Source organism: Lytechinus variegatus, chromosome 8, assembly GCF_018143015.1.
Source record: "Lytechinus variegatus isolate NC3 chromosome 8, Lvar_3.0, whole genome shotgun sequence".
NCBI lineage: Eukaryota > Metazoa > Echinodermata > Echinoidea > Temnopleuroida > Toxopneustidae > Lytechinus > Lytechinus variegatus.
This window is the reverse complement of record NC_054747.1, coordinates 32,550,195-32,556,747: the sequence shown is the minus strand read 5'-3', so window position 1 is coordinate 32,556,747 and position 6,553 is coordinate 32,550,195.

Below are 6,553 nucleotides of genomic sequence, written 5' to 3'. Positions count from 1 at the left end.
ATAAAGCCTAAATATACAAATTTTGCCATAATAAGAAGTCACTTCAAAAAAGTTTTTCTCTTCTTAATCACTATCAAACACACAATGACTTCAAGCAGATGATAATCTTAAGGTGAAAATATCACCAAAGTGCCCATTTCGTTCGTTCGTTCGGCCGCCCTTGCCTTCCCATCCTCATATGATAATTAAACGGCAACAGTGTCCCCCGCCCCCCTCCCCTTGCCTCTGCCTCTGCTTTCCCGGTTTTAATTTTTCGGATTAACGAACCTTATTTTGTTTTCGGATTAAGGAACCTTATTTTGTTTTCGGATTAACGAACCTTATTTTATTTTCGGATTAACGAACCTTATTTCGTTTTCGGATTAACGAACCTTCGGAAAAACGAACCTTATTTCGTTTTCGGATTAACGAACCTTCGGAAAAACGAACCTTATTTCGTTTTCGGATCAACGAACCTTCGGAATAACGAACCTTTTTTCGTTTTCGGATTAACGAACCTTCGGAACAACGAACCTTATTTCGTTTTCGGATTAACGAACCTTCGGAACAACGAACCTTATTTCGTTTTCGGATTATCGAACCTTCGGAATAACGAATCGCCGGAATTACGCCACAAATGTTCGGATTAACGAACCCTTTTTCGTTTTCGGATTAACGAACATCGAGGTATAGGCAATTTACGTGTTTCGGAATTACGAACCTTCGGAATAAAGAACCTTCGGAATTACGAAGTGTAACCAAAATTTCGACGTGAAACATACGTCTTCTCAAGTTAGGGATCCATACAAGAATGCTCACAATGACAAGAACTGAAATTATAACATTCATGATTGTAGTAGTGCATGTAATCGCGCACAAAACAGCATCACCATCATAATAAGAAAAGTATATATATATAAATATATACATATATATATATATATATATATATATATATATATATAAATATATATATATATGCATACCATATCGGCCTATTGAGGAAGATTTGTATCTCGACATCAAACATGCAAGTGCGAGCAAAAAACTTATATAGTCATATTTTGCTCAGCCACTATTTGGGGACCAGGGTACTTCGCCCCCTGGATCGGCCTATGTGATAACGATGAAGCTGAATTTAAAATAAAGAGAAGGGATAAGAAAAGTGGAATTAGGCCCATAAAAACACCTCCGGATTAAGATCGAGGATCATAAAAAAAGGACGGGAGGAAAAAAATTGATAACGTATGTGTCATGAAGTCTGGAATAGCTTGCTAATTTGTTATTGCTGAATTTCGGCGATGTATCGGATGTACCTGCACCCCAGCATTATATCCTAGTCGATGCTAAATCCTAGCCAAAGAATTTGGGGGCATACCCCCCCCCCCCATTTTCGCTTTCACCGCCATGTATGTATGGGTGTCCAGTGTCAGTTTTCATGGGATTGGATAACTGACACAATTAAGTTTGGTCCCTGACTCCCTGATGGGAGTATTTAATATTTTTTTGTTTACATTTAGGCCTATAAATTATGATTACTTTTTTTTTTTTTGGGGGGGGTCAGTTCCATAACCAGTCTAAAATTTGTACGGGGGCACGATTGCACAAAAGGATAGAATTATTACTATTGAAAAGCTACGAGCAAGCAATCTTTTTTTACCCTTTGAATTCAATAAATAAAAGAAACTTTGTGTTATATTTTGACGTGATACTTTATAAACATGTCATGTTTCACCCTTCTCTATTACTATTCTTTTCTCTTCAATGGGGGGAGGGGGTCAAATGCACCATGATGTGGGTAGACCAAGACCAAGTGCTGTAAGGACTATATCAGCAATGCTAGCGCGAGTTTCGATGGTACCAGAATCATGATCATAATAATAATATGTACTCCCTCCTTATCATGATCATACTTGTCATTATAATTCATAAAAAAATATGACGGTCGAATTAAGGGAAGTTAATGTATTCCCTATCCCCCTGAATCGACACTCACCACCCCCCCCCCCCCTCCCCGAACTCCGAGCAATTTCTGGAGGGTATAGTGAAGGAGCCAGACTCGTATTATTTTGGAGAGAAATGGGGAGAGGGGAGTGTGCATGCGCGTAAATGGATCTCAATTTATTTCAAAGGGGGAAGAGGTCATCGATATCAATCGATGGTAGTGGGTTATTCATGTTTCGTTCTCGGTGTTTTTTGTACAGTATAGTGTAATTTTAGGGTATATCTTAATTTTGGGGATGTATATGGAAATTCATAAATATGGTATTATGAAAAATGATAGAGAAATGTTACTTCAGCTACCTTCAAGCACTATAGGAAAATTGTGAAGCCAATATTGAACGCAATTTGTGAACGCAAAGTTCGAGCTGATATTTTTGTAATATGAATTTAGAACTTTTCTTGTAATCATGAAGAGTATGTGTATTCCTAACTAAAAAAAGACAATATTCGAATCGTGAGCAGAATAATTTGTACTTATTGACTAGACTTGAAAATGAATATTTTAGGGCAGCTGATATCCTCTTGAACATGTTGAACAGATTGTTATGTCACTCAAGTCAATGTGAGTGCGAAGCGTGAGCAAATTTTTTGTTTATATTATGAACTATTTCTTTGTTTATTATCTATCCCTTCCCAAGTTTTATTATACTTTCTTCCTTCTTTTATCATTTTCTTTCCTAACTCATCTTTTCATTCCCTCTTTTTCTTTAGCTTCCCTTTTCGCCGCCAAAAGAGGGGGGGGGGGGGGGGCTAAGTGGCCGCTTCGCCCCCGCCCCGTGGATTTGTAAGCCTTGCCTATACATAATGATCCTGTCTTCATGACAGAATATTTAAACTTTAAACTTCCACATAGGCGGATCTAGGGGGCCGAGGGACCGTCCCCCTTTTTGGCAGAGCAAAAACAAAAAGAAAAAAGGGGGAAGAAACAAAAACGGAAAAGAAGGGGGAAAAGAAATAAGTGAAATAAAGAGGAGGAAGACGAATGAACAAAATAAAATGAGGGGATGACTTGGAAAATAAACAAATCGTTCATGTCACTTTATAAAATCTTCGCTCACTGTTCGTGCTCGCATAGCCTGCTAGGTGATTTACATATCATGCACAATATGGAGTTTGAAGTATCAAATTTTTAAAGTCAATATACAGAACATACTTCAGCTCAGTAATCGAACTTTCATTTCAAAAGTTGCACATTGATTTATAGCTCATCCGGTCCGAAGGGCAAGATGAGCTTACGCCGTGGCCCCCGTGGCGTGGCGTCCGTCGTATGTCCACAATATCAAAATGCTATACTTCTTCGCCATTTCAAGTCCGATTTCAGTAGTTTGCTTTATATGATAGCACTAGGTGGGGCATTCAAAACTTCTACACAGAATTTTGAAATTCGTTAAATATGCTGATTTATGCATATTTTTTAAAATTCACATCAATATGCTTCTTCTTTATTTGTTGACAGATTTTGATTTTTTTCTTCCATCTGGTAGAGCTGCATGAGGTTCACCAAACTTGTACACAAAATTTTGAAATTTTGTCTGGAAAATTATTTATTATAATTTATGCAAAATTTATTCAGAAATCACAGAAAATGCCTCTTCTTTCTTTATTTGTTGACAGATTTTGATATTTTTTCTTCCATTTGGTAGAACTTCATGAGGTCCACCAAACTTCTACACAGAATTTTCAAAATTTTCAGTAGAACATTATTTATGCTAATTTATGCGAAATGTATTCATAAATCACTTAAAATTCCTCTTCTTCCGTATTTGTTGACAGATTTTGATTTTTTTCTTCTATCTGGTAGAGCTGCATGAGGTTCACCAAACTTGTACACAAAATTTTGAAATTTCGTCTGGAAAATTATTTTTTTTAATTTATGCAAAATTTCTTCAGAAATCACAAAATATCTTTTTCTTCTTCATTTGTGGATCAATTTCAATTTTGTTTGCTTTATATGATAGCATCGAGATGGTGATACAAAATTTAAACATAGAATTTTGAAACTCATTGAATCTGCTATTTATCCATATATTTTCAAAACTCACAGAAATTACTTATTTGTTGATTGATTTTGGTTATTTTTGTTCCATCTGAGAGCTACATTAGGTTCACCAAGGTTTTTAATTCATATGAAATTTATTCATAGATCACAAAAATGTTCCTATGTCATTTCTTCATCAATTTCAATTCTATATCCTCAATTTATGTCACCAATAATTATAATTCACTACAGTGTCAACTGGGCTGAAATTAAAATTGTGTTAAATTGTGTTGCGAGATGCCGGATGAGCTCCACATCATTGATGTGCTAGTTAGAAAGTGTTCTGTAAAAATGTCACTTTTATGGTCTGAATATTAGTATCTTCTACTCGCGCTGTGTAAAATTTGATTGGTTTATAAGTAGGCCTATATACCTATATTATTTTCTAAGCCTACCTATACGCCTACCTATTACGCTCGCGCTTCGCTCTCGTATCGTTGTTCAGTGATATACCTATCCTGTTCACGTTTACAAAAAAAACTTAGAATTTCCCTCCTTTAGGTAAAAAAAAAATTGTGCTCGCGCTATTTGATTGTTGAAACGCATTCATTGCTAACTGCAAGAAGTCCTTGACAAGGTCCCTTTTCGATCAGATCAAAACGTATATTACAAATTTCTACTCACTCTCCGCAGTAATTATTTAGTTGCATACACAATTTGTTCAGGACCACAAACATTGCCTAGAATGATCAAATTTTAGGACAAAACAAATAAAATTTGAAAAACAAAATTAGCTGGCGCTTCGCGCTCGATTCGTCGAACTATTTAGATAAAGCTTATGAGATTATCATATATTCATGCCGATTTTTAAGAATAAATGTACAGAGGTGCACTGTTAGGACTATACCCCTTCAAATAGTACACAAATCAAGCTTCGAGCTGCCGATCGGGGAAAATATGGCTGAAACAAAATCCGCCTCCCCACCCCCCATCAGCGGAGGCTGGTACCGTGTCTGTATCCGATATATTATTTGTAAAGATGCCTCTACAAAGGAGCTATGTTGTATTGTATTGTATTGTATTTATTTTCCGTCAATTAAAAATTACAACAAAATATACAGTTACAAAGAAACGATCATTAAAAAGACGGAGGGATTGCCCTACTCAGCGTTGATAACATATCAACGCTGTTTTACAGAGGGGTCCCTTACATAGATATTCATGTAAATATAACACAGGAAAAGAAAAACTAATCGATTTACGATAAAGACGTTTACAAAATGTGAAAAGGTATGTTCTTGAAAATGTTGTTCTTTACTAAATTGTATTTCTGCTCATACTCATTAGAAAGGTGCAAAGTTGAAACTGAGCATGTACCCATTGCCATTATTTTGACCAGGGTATAGGGGTATAGGTGCATGAAAAAATTTTGTTTCTTAGCAATCATGGTACAAGAACGATTTATCAGTATAGTTTATCTAATGTTCAGTCAATATCAAATTGGAATGAATGTGTCAGGCAAGCTCGCCAACTATAGTAAAAAGGTTCTTATAAAATTTTACGTTGTGAAGAAAGTTTGAAATGGTCACTCGTTTCGTGTTAGATGTCAAGGAAGATTTGTTTATTTATTGGAACGGGTAAAATGAACATTGAGCATTGTCACATCACCCCCAGTAATAATAAAGATCATCCGCCCATGGCCAGGTCCATGATTATTTCAATGCACTATGAATTCTGTTGCAATAATTTTGGCCGAAAACGCAACATATTCATTTATAGCTTTTCTCTCATAAATACAGTCCGATCGTGGAGGTAGAAAGACTACCTCCATGGTCCGATTGACAATATCCGGATATTTATCCATCTAATACCCCTTTCATAAACCCAATTAAAATGAATTAGGCGGCTAATAGCAGCATAATTTGGTCGTAAAATTGGAGGACAAGAGTTATCCGCATTACTCTGATGCTGCTTTTATCCGCATAATAGCAGCATCGGGACAAGATTTTGAGTTTATGAACGCATTTCCAAATAATGCGGATAATTGCCATGGTGCGGTCACAAGGTCACCCTTTTCCAACACAACCGCATCGGAGGGGGCGTGTCCAGTTGTCATGGCGATTATCCGCCTTTTTCAGGACGGGCGCTCATAAAAGTAATGCGGCTTATTTTCGGAGTTTATGAACGCAATTTTTATTGAATTATCCGTATTACTCTTAGGCGGCTAATTGGAGGATAGGTTTATGAAATAATGAGGGATGTACCTGTATGTGCATGACTTGTTGTCAAGTTAGAAACGAAAAGTTGCAATAAATTTTGAGGCCATCATTGTCAGAACAAATTCCCAACGACGCGATCTTAGCTCCCCTCCCTTTTCTTCAGAATTTCTTTCTTTATCTACTAATTTCTCTCTTTCATTTTCCTTCTCGTTCTCAGTTTCTTCTTCTTGTGCTTATAATGACTTGAAAATCAGTGCTTATCATTAAATCATTGTCCCTGCTATTATTTGCATCGCGCACATGGTTCTTCACGCGTCCACCCCAGAAAGTGTTCATTTGAATCAATTAATAGAAAAAAATCTAGCAAGCATAA